Consider the following 11684-nt stretch of genomic DNA (forward strand, 5'->3'; position numbering starts at 1 on the left):
CTGTACTTTCATATATTTAACATTGTTATACATTGTTAGTGTCTGCAGGCTCGTCTAAACTCTTCCCTGTGTCTCGTCTAACATTAACCTTGAGTTTAGGCCTTTTATTCATTTATTTCTGAAGTTTTGCTTGTTTTAAAATTTGAATTTCACCTTTTGGTGTATTTTAAAGAGTTGTACCTCAAATTATTATTGATGGATAAGGAAAAAAATTGTGCATGTAAAAAAAATGAAAAGTGTTCAAGTATCTCTATTCTACTGAATCTGTTTGATGTCAGACAATCCACAATTTGACACTGAAAACTCTCTAAAGTTGGACATGTTTAGGGTTTGTACAGCTCCGGTGTGTCGTATGTCACAACAATGTTGCTGGCCTTGGTATTTACTGTGTTTTATTTTGATCATTATTCTCAGATTTAGTAGGTTTTTGTGTGTGTGTGTGTGTGTGTGTGTGTGTGTGTGTGTGTGTGTGTGTGTGTGTGTGTGTGTGTGTGTTTGTGTGTGTGTGTGTGTGTGTGTGTGTGTGTGTGTGTGTGTGTGTGTGTGTGTGTGTGTGTGTGTGTGTTTGTTCAATGGCCAAATAAGGACAGATTTCGTATTTTAGGAGGCGTGTGGCAGTACTAAACAGAACACTGAGCTAAAAACTGATACAGTACAACCATCATTACATTACCTTTTTCTTTCTCCCGGTTTTCCTCCTCTTCGTGTATATATATATATATATATATATATATATATTCAGATAAATACAGGCAACCTGCAGAACCAGATTCTGCAACCAGGATTTTGCAGGTCCTGGTTACCTGTATTTACACACACCCGTAGCTCTTCCTCTCTTCTTCATGGTGTCTACGAATCAGCAGAGTTGGAACTGTCGCCTCCTGCGATCACAGATTTTTCCGGGTCACAGATTTTGTTTATCATAGTTTGGTAAACAAAAGAGGTTTGCATTGACTTTTTTACCTTTTACTGATTTTTAGAGCAACTGGCACCCTATCCAGGGTGTACACCCGCCTAGCACCCAATGAGAGCCGGAGATTGGCACCGGCAGACCCCCACGACCCTGTAAAACAGGAACAAGTGGGTCTGAAAATGGATGGATGAATGGATGATTTTTAGAGCATCCCAAAGCAGCACAATTTGTCATTTTGACTAAAAAAGCTGCTAAATGATCCTGAATGCTTTCATTCCTTTACAACTCAATGGACTGAAAGAGGTGATTTTCATCATCATTGATGTCATTTCAACATGGCACTGCACAGACTAAAAAATGCTAAAGTAGTCCAACCTAAAAAAGCTAATAAAACAATTGTTACAAAATAATGCGTTCTGTTAGACATAGATCTTCTAATAAGGACATTTCAAAGGTTTTAGGCCACATTTGTAAAAACAGTGGAGGATACCTTTAAACAACCAAAAAAAAACACAAGAAACTGAATTCTGATTCTAAATGACACATGAACACTTTAAATATAAAATATGTAGCAACTTCTGTATAAGTGTAGCAAAAGGTTGACCTTTCTTTCCATGTGTAAACTTCACAAACACATCTAAAATTGGAACAATTTCAACTTCGCGTTGAACAACATGTTAAAAACGCATGTAAAGAAACAGTCTTTCAGTGTGGTTCAACCAAGTGTGTTATCCTTTCATGATTTAAAGTCAAATCACAGTTACTCATTCAACAAAAGGTCATTTTTGAGGCTCAACACTCTAGGTCTCAACTTATTATCTTCCAGGACCATCAAGACTTTTGGATGAAGTCACAAGTATTGGTCAAGTTTTTATGGTAACTCAGGTGCAGTGCATAAATTAGTCAGAAAAGCACGACATACCTTTCAGCCAGTGTGGGGAACTCCACAACTATGTTACCCTCAAGCACAACAGCAACCTTGTCAGGGAAGAAGCCAATAGTATCTGTTGAACCAGCACTAGACAGGAAAAGATCAACTGGTACGTCATTGATTTCTGGTTCATCTGGCTGTGGCACCTAAAGAAAGTAACTATTGTTATACAGTGTATGAAAATAAATACTTATGTCACATGTCTTTAGAAATCCAGAGTCATCTTCATGCAGATACGTTGGGTGGGTACCGAGGACAGCAGCACGTTGAATATTGGCATCATCTTGGCGTCGTAGGGCAAAAGTATTCTGCATTAACTTAGAAATATTTAAGAGGTTCTAAAGATGTACTGAAAGCACAAACCAGACTGATGATTCATTATTTAAGTTGCTTCCATTTCAGCCTATAGAACAAAAAGAAGAAAAAAATAGTGGCTGTACATTTGCAACAATTTCATCTCCACTCAGTAAGATGGTTTTCTGCAGAGAACTACAATGTAAATATAGATGAGACAAAATGAAAACCTAATTTAATCAGGAATGTGAGGAGAAATGAACTTTAAAGTGTAGAACCTTCTCCTTTTGAAAATAAACAGTGCAAATGAATCAACCAAACCATTAATCACTAAGAGTCTGAAAACTAATCAATGACCAGGAAATAATATCAAACATTTGAAACATTTGAAAAATTAATCCCAACCATTTATAATATTTTCCTTACTTATGGGCTTATGATGTAAATGTAATTTATTATTGGCTGGTGACAGAGAGAAACCTAGAGCTGAGATGGATTTGTATTTACAAACAATGCACAAAAATATTCACTTCTAAAATTAGGAAAACTTGAACATTTCCACAAATCTATTCTAAAAGGCTGCTATAAGGTGGAAGATTGAGAAGCAAGTGCTGGAGCGAGTGGGTCATGTGATGCAAATGGGAAATGATAGACTGATGAAAACTATGGTGTTAGGGTGGAATAATAAGTTGGAAGGATGTGAGAAGAAGAAGAAAACGATGCTGTATATGAAGAGAATGATGAATGAGGCGGGGTTTGACTGGACTGATGTGGAGAGGTTGTGTGGTGACAGGAAGAAATGGAAGGTATGGTGAGGGAGAGAATGGAGCATTTGTACAAATGGGAGTGTCAGAAAGGACCTGAGTATGTGTGGGTGACAGTGAACTTAGAATGAAAGGAATGAAAGGAGAGTGATTGACTTAGTGTGTAGGTATGAGGGGTGTGGGAAGGTCTGCTGGAGTAAGGCAGGCCTGACCAATCATCAGAAGAATATGCATTAAGTGGCTGAGGAGAGAGTGAGATATGAGTGTAGGATGTGTGGAATGAGTGTGGAAACAGAAGGTGAGAGAGTGATTCATGAACGGACATGTACGGGGGGTGAGAGGGTGGTGGATGGGAGGAGACGGTGTGGATAATTTATGGAAACTATGTGGGACATAGAAGAAGATGCAGAATAAATGGCCTTTGAGTGGGGAGTGGAGTGGAGGTGGGTGACAAGTAGAGTTGTCAATTATGGACAAATGAATATGTGTTTGAAGGTTGGATGTACAAAAAATGTCTACATAATCTGTAGTGTTAAGAAGGGGAATATTTGTGGGTACAAAGTAAAATAGCGTGTGTGATTTCACTGGTTTAATCCCATGGGACATGTGTATGATGAATTAATAAATAAAGTTTGTACCAAAGTGGTGGTTTAGGTAGAATATGATAAAAGACATAAATTCATAGAAATGATATTTATTCAGCATTTGTTGGAGCAGGGGTGATTATTATTATTTGTCACCTTTAGAGTGTGTGTGTGTGTGTGTGTGTGTGTGTGTGTGTGTGTGTGTGTGCGTGCGTGCGTGCGTGCGTGCGTGCGTGCGTGCGTGCGTGTGTGTGTGTGTGTGTGTGTGTCAAGGCTAATGATGAATGGCTCCTTTTCTTGGGAAAAATCCTTTTGAGAATTTATTCTTCCTTTCACTAATTTTCCATGACAAGTTCAGTTTGACAATCTGAGAGATAATCTCAGTCAATAACTTGAGTAAGTAATAGTGTCTGATGCAGTAATGTCAATACAAACATAGTTTATTATCCAGAAACATGATTATAATAAAAGTCAATATGAAAAGAGATAAATTATTTTCGAAAAAAACATTAGAATATACATTGTAATAAATAACAGTTAACCTAATGTAACTTTACATTAATAAACTGTTGTATTCTTATTATCACTCCTCAGTGGGAGCAGTCTCACACACACACACATCAGAAAACACAGACTGTGACATCGACACTCTCACACCAGAGACAAACTGCAGTGACGTCATGAACCTGGAACAGGAAGTAGCACGCTCCATACCGCGCTCAATACCAAGAAGAAAAATTTAAATAAACGTTTTGCAACATCAAATTACTCCATAATTACAGATGAACACACTTAGCGTGTGTACAAGCTTTGATAAAGTTTCAGATTGAACAGACGCCACACACACACACACACACACACACACACACACACACACACACACACACACACACACACACACACACACACACACACACACACACACACACACACACACACACAGACAAAGAGACCATCTTTGATTTATTAGGTAGATGTTAACATCACTTATAAGAAAACTAGAACGGATGAAAACAAGATCTTTAATGTAAAATAAAAATAAAACCATGATTTTTCATTTATGCTACTTGGAGATAAATAATGTAGGACATGACCAGTACACTAACTTCATCTATAGTTTATCACCTGCTTCATTTATTAAAAACAAGATGGTAAATTATATCTAATGCATAGATAAATGCATTAATTATTCAATATGAATTATTAAATATTCAGACAAACTGAATTTTAATTCACATTCTATATATTTTTTGAAAGCATAATTAAGTAGAGATTCAAGGCTGATGGGCTGTTCCTATTAGAACATCATCAAGTGTGTGAGGGAACTTCCACTGACTTTTTCAGCCCTTCTTGTTCCTTTTCAGTAAGTTTCATCTCCACAGACATATTGTAAGGGAATTACCCAGAGTTCATTGCATTGTGATGTATGTCAAGAATCTCCTGGTAAACCAGCTGGAGGCGTTTTAAAAGCCACGTGAAACGAGTGAATAAGTAACAAAAACATTGTAACATAGTGAAACATTTGGACAAATACCATATAATTCATCTGTTGTTACAGTTAAAGGTAAAATCACTTTTTGTGTCTTTGTTGCTCCTGTTATACAGGAGATTATATTGACAGTTTATATTGAGATATGTCTAAGTTTTTAGTGTTTTAAAAGAAACCAAGAAAGAACAGGTTTAATCTGTGTGTAAATATATGTGTATATATGTTTATATTTGTGTAATTGTAGATATGTCATTATAGATACATTGTGTATAGTCTAAGTTGTTGTATTGTGCTTCACATGCTAATGTGACAGTGAGTGGTTTTGCTTTGTAGTTTGTTTCTTTTTTGATTTGTGTAAATTTGTTTATTATCTCTGAGTAACTTTTTACGACTCGACTAAAATGTAGTTTGGGAAAAACAAAAATAAGAATGAGATTGTAAATGATTCCAATAGTATCAGTAGTGCACTGGCTCCATCATGTAGCCTATAGGGAGGTAAATACATTTATGATATTGTTTAATGCATAAAATAAACAGTAACTGAACAGTGAACCCTGAAGTTTTTTCCTCTGAGAACAAAACAAAACTAACAAAATGTATTTACTGGACACAGAAATAACACATTTTATTTCTAGTGCTTCAAGCCCTCACAGTCTCACACACTCCATCACTTTCCAGGTGACATCAGACCAGTCCTCCAGGAATGGTCCCAGTCCTCCTCCAGGAATGGTCCCAGTCCTCCTCCAGGAATGGTCCCAGTCCTCCAGGAATGGTCCCAGTCCTCCAGGAATGATGGTCCCAGTCCTCCAGGAATGGTCCCAGTCCTCCAGATGAGCTACTCTGTGTCTGAGTTTAACTGACTCTGTGCTTTTAAAGTATCCTTGTTGTTCTGCTGGTTCTCCTTCACTGAGTTCTAATCACTGCTGGTCACATGGAAAGTTTACAATCTATTCACATGGTCCAACCTGTGGAACAGCACATCTATACTGTAGCTCTACCACCACCTCCTGGCTCTATATAGATACTACATTTACCTGCACTTATTACTAGATGTTTAACTGATAATATCATCTGCTTTACTGAAATGATTGATTCTTAATATTTAATGGTTTCACAAACCAAAAAGTTGTTTTCTGCACTAATTTACTCTTAAACCAGGAGCTGTTTTCAGACAGAGAACCTGTAAATTAACATCTTTAAGCATGAAACTAATAATGTAAGTTTAGTAGAGTTTACTGACGTTAGCTCAGGTACGTAGCCTGTGCTACTAAATCTATCCAAACACAGGCTCATTTAGCTTTTTAAATACTTTAAAGTGACTAAATAAACTTTTTAATAAGTCTATGAATGAAACCCTTCTGTCTCCTGTTTATTTATTTTTTCCTCTCAACAATGTGTAGCTGTCACAGAGCCATCCAGATAGAGCTGTTATTATATTCTAATTCTCCCACAAACTATCATAAATGTATCTACATCGTCTCCTTCAAAAACTCTAAACCCAACCTGGCAACACAGCTGTTGTTGACTTGTCCTGTGTTTTATGTGTAGTTTATTTATTGTTTGATTTAGGCCCATTTATTTATTTATTCATTATATAGAATTAGATTAAATCAATAATAATGATTATGTGTAAAGGAGGACAAACATTCCTCAGAGAAACTGTTGTCATGGGAACAATCTGAGGGAGTTGTGTGTCTACTTTCTTCTTCTCTGAATAAACTTTTCTGATTTACATCAACAGGCTTTTCTTTTTCCCAAAATATTTTTTCCCACAATTCTTCTCCTCATAATTCAACTTTCTGGAACAATAATAAGAATATTGACTATTGACAGGAAATCAGTTTTTATTGGTCATTGATTTTAATGAAATTATTTTTGTGACTGATTTGATGGATTATAATGGCTCCTTATTGAGTTGTGCACATTTTATTAGAAAGCATAATATATTATTATTTCTTTTTTAAGAACAAAAATTTTCCCAAGTGTGATTCTAAATGAATGGACTCCATACTGTACCAAAACTTTACTTCATATAATCACTTTAGGAGTTTTTTTGGGTCAAACATTTAATGTTTAAGACATGTTTATCATTTTGTAACACATACACATACTGATAATAACAGAAAACATGGTCATTAAACTGAACTGTTCCTGGACTGTAACTATGGTGATCTGGTGAATGTAACCAAATATAAACACAACTAACCACATCTATGGGGTATAGTATAAAAGTTGTAGCTAACACATTTTCATTATTTATCTCACTTTTCTCATATTTAGCACATTTTCCTACATTTAACACAACATGTAACCAAATATATAGAGGTAAAAAAGCATTAAATCTAAATATAGAAATCTAAATCTAAATGGTATATGTTATATCTAAATGTTAAATCTAAATCTAAATGTTACATGTTATATCTAAATGTTAAATCTAAGTCTAAATGTTAAATCTAAATGCTTAATCTTATATCTAAATGTTAAATCTAAGTCTAAATGTTAAATCTAAATGTTAAATCTAAATGCTTAATCTTATATCTAAATGTTAAATCTAAATGTTAAATGTTAAATCTATTTTCAGACCTCTGATTGGCTGACATCCATCCTGTATTGATAAACTTCATTTTCAGAGCCTGGAGAAGGAGAAGAGATTCACTGTCTACTCAGAACACTTTACAATATTACAATATGCTCAAAGATGATTATGGACTTTTGACCAAATAACATTAAAAAACAACTTTCTAGGTGTTTAGAACCATGATCGTTTTAACTCAACCATATTTTTACACATTTTTGCAGCTTCATAGGCCAGTTAGCTCAACTGGTCAGAGCGTGGTGCTAATAACACCAAGGTCACCATTCCTAAACCTGGAAGAAAATTCACAAATAGCCAAAAAACTAGAATGACTGTCAGTAAAGAAGCTTCTTTTTGAAATCTTAATAAATCAGCAAGTAGGACAAATACCAATTTATTGATGAATAATCCCAGAACAATTTAGGTTACTCCTGTATTAGCCTCTCTGCATTGGCTTCCCATAAAATATAGAATAGAATTCAAGATTCTTCTTCTCACTTATAAAGCCCTAAATGGACAGGCACCAGTCTATCTCAAGGAGCTTGTAGTGCCATACAATCCCCCCAGAACACTACGCTCTCAAAATGCTGGACTACTCGTTGTTCCATTTGTCTCTAGAAGTAGTATAGGAGGAAGAGCTTTCAGTTATCAGGCCCCACTTCTCTGGAACCATCTACCAACCACGGTTCGGGGGGCAGACACCCTCTCTACCTTTAAGGTTAAGCTCAAAACATTCCTCTTTGGTAAAGCTTTTAGTTAGGAACCAGCTCATAGCTCATAGTTAAGATGCAATAGGCATAGACTGCCGGTGGGGGGGTCTGGCATGCTCGGTTGGAGAGGGCGTTAAGAGAGAGGTCATTTAGGTTAGAGAGGAATCGGAGAGGGTCCCATTCCTCTCTCTAACACTCCCTCTATGTCTGCTTCTTCCCTTGTGTGTTTGCTCCTGTACTCCTTCTGGCTTTTGTCTTGCAGGTCCGTGGGATCCTCAGTGTGGAGTTACAGAGTCTCACCAACTCTGTCTCCACCCTTTCCTCTGCACACACCCAACACAGCATAACGTGGATGGCTGTTCATCATAAGAATGGGATCCACACAAGGTTCCTGCTGCTTAACAGAAGGTTTTCCTTGCCGCCATGATGAATTCATGTTGGGTGTGGGATACATATGTATGTGTATATACGTATATATGCATATGTGTGTATCCATAAAATGAAGAGTCCGTCCTTAAGACTGCTCTACTGTAAAGTGTCTTGAGATACCATTGGTTATGATTTGGTGCAATACAAATAAAAGATTGATTGATTGATTGATTGATAGCTGAGACACCCCCCCCTCCCCCCACCCACACACACAGATATCAAAGAACGCAGAACCTGTCATGCCATCCACCATCAGGAGCCAGCAGAAGGAATGTCAGTGTGAATTTCACTGTGACATCATCACACACTCTGCTGATGACATCATCAGGAGCTGGTCACACATCAAAGGAGTCAGCAACACATTGAGTATTCTTTAATGAGGGAAACCCTTCTGAGAGAGACACAATAACCCACAAACTCCTTGGACTCAGTGAATTTACTTTATCTCTGTCACTCTGACAACAGTTATATTTTTGATCTAATGATGGAAGTGCATCAGTTAAATGTAAAGAGTCTGGAACAAACATGCTTTGAAGCTCTGAAGGATCACCTCTGTCCAGAAAAATGCATTGGGCTGTGGCAGTTTACTAAAGTTTGGTATATTCCCATTTTGTTTCAACTGAAGAATGAGGCCTTTCACTTTATCTGTGAGAATTTTGAGGAGGTTTCACTCTGTGAAGAGTTTTTGCAGCTTGCGGAGCAGGAGCTGGCTGATATCCTGGGTCAGGATGACCTTACTGTGACCCAGGAGAGCACAGTTTATCAAAGTGTTTTAAGATGGATAAACCACATGCCTGAGGAACGACAGGGAGCCATTTCTACTCTGTTACCAAAGGTACGACTGGGGCTGATGGACAAAAGTTACATCACAGACAATGTGCTTAACAATGATGTGGTAAAAACAAACCCTGAGTCCCACCTCTTGGTCTATAATACCCTTAAAGTCATGTCTCAACCTTCGTTACTCTGCTCTGAGTCTGGGATCAACAACACCTTGTTTTGCCGTCGTTTGCCAAACGCCATCTTACTGATGTTTAGATTCTATTCTAAGACCATAGAGGCCTTTGACTACAGAACTAACAGCTGGATCACAGTTCACACTCATCCTAGTCTGGAGGATTCCATGACTCACTTATTATTCTACAGCACTGTCTTCCTTGGTAGATGCTTCTACATTGTGGGTGGTGTTTTAAGATGGACCGACCCCTTTAACAGAGTGTGGAGGTTTAACCTAGTCACACACACTTGGCAGGAGATGTCACCAATGCAGGAGTCACGAGCCTTAATGAGTGTTACTGTGCTAAAGGGATGCATCTACGCTATGGGAGGCTACAGGGATAATTATGTTATCTCACGAAGAACTGCTGAACGCTACCAGTCCAACATCAACCAGTGGACGTTCATTGCATCAATGAATGAAGAGAGGATCAGGGCCAGCTGCACCACACTGAACAACAAGATTTACATATGTGGAGGACGGAGTAATAGAGTACTGAATACTGCTGAGTATTACAACCCAGACACCAACCAGTGGACACTGATCACTCCTATGGGAACACCTCGGCATTACCTTGGGGTCGTTGCATATATGGGCCACATTTTTGCAGTTGGAGGAAGCGATGGGTCCAGATATCTGAGGTCTGCTGAGGCTTATGACCCAGTGACCAACACCTGGTACGATGTCCCTGAAATGGTCCACACATACAGTTACTTTGACATTGCAGTGATGAACAAGAAGATCTTTGTTGTCTCTTGTAGCACAGGAAACAGAATTGTTGAGTGCTATGACTACACTACAAATACTTGGTCTGTGGTATTTTCTGGCATAGACCACTGCAATGATTGGCTGAAATGCTGTGTGATTTCTGGACTTCCCAACATGGCTGAGTACTGTTCACCTCATAAACCCATCATACCCAGGACACAGGTCTAAAAAAAAGTCTAAACTAGATACTGGAGACAGAGCAAATTTATTTTCCTGATCCTAACTGGGAGTGTAACCTGCTCTGACCAGGTCTGTGTGTATCAATAAAGTGTTTAAAGACATTAGAAGAACTAATGTGTGAATAAATGGATCAGTTCATGTCCCAGCTCAGATGGGATGGTTTTAATCAGCCTGAGTTGATGATGATCTAGAAAAATAGAAAATTTTAGTGGTGACAACATATAGCAGACATGAAGATGTAGTACATTTAATTAAAATTAATGTCGTGGTTAGCACTTATTTATTTTAAAGATCAAGATGGTCGTCCTCCCTGGGCGGGCTGCTCCTGGTGCTGCATCCGTTCCGGGTCCTTCTGGCCTGGGGTCGGGCCCCTGCTGGCTCTGGGCTCGCCGGCGGGTGCCCACTGGCTGCCTGTTCGGCGCGGTTCTGGTCGTCTGCTGGGTGTGGGGCTTCGGCTCCTCCGCTGGGCCTCGGGCAGGGAGTTCTCTGGGCCCTCCCCTCGGGGGGTTAGGCGCGGGGGTGGGGTGGGGGGGTGGGGGGGTCGATGGGGTGGGGGGTCTGGGGGTTGGGGGTGGGATCGGTGGCGTGGTGCGCTGGGTCCTTGGCTCCTTGGGGCTTTCTCGGGTGTGTATGGGGGGGCGATGGCTGCCTCTCGGCTTGGGATCTTGGGGGCGTTCGGGGGACTGCTTGGCCGTGGGGTGGTCGCCGGGGGCCCTTAGGCTGCCTGCTCTTGCTGCTGGCCTGACTGCTTCTTCGGGCCCGGGGGCGGCTCTTGGGTTTTGCAGTGGCGGTACTTGGAAATACATTTGTCATGGATGCACTGGCCTTGGGCTGTGGGATAACACTCATACTGGGCTCAACCTTAGACACGTTGTTCCCAAATACCTGTTTTATGGAATTTCCACTCACCTCTTCCTCTGTTCACAGCCACCACCATTATTCCTAAACCACACACTGGTCACCAAACTGGCTTGACAACACAACATAAACACAATATACACAACCACAATTTCACATCGCATCACTTAAAACTATTCCTCACCCATTCCA

Source organism: Gouania willdenowi, unplaced genomic scaffold, assembly GCF_900634775.1.
Source record: "Gouania willdenowi unplaced genomic scaffold, fGouWil2.1 scaffold_412_arrow_ctg1, whole genome shotgun sequence".
Lineage (NCBI taxonomy): Eukaryota > Metazoa > Chordata > Actinopteri > Blenniiformes > Gobiesocidae > Gouania > Gouania willdenowi.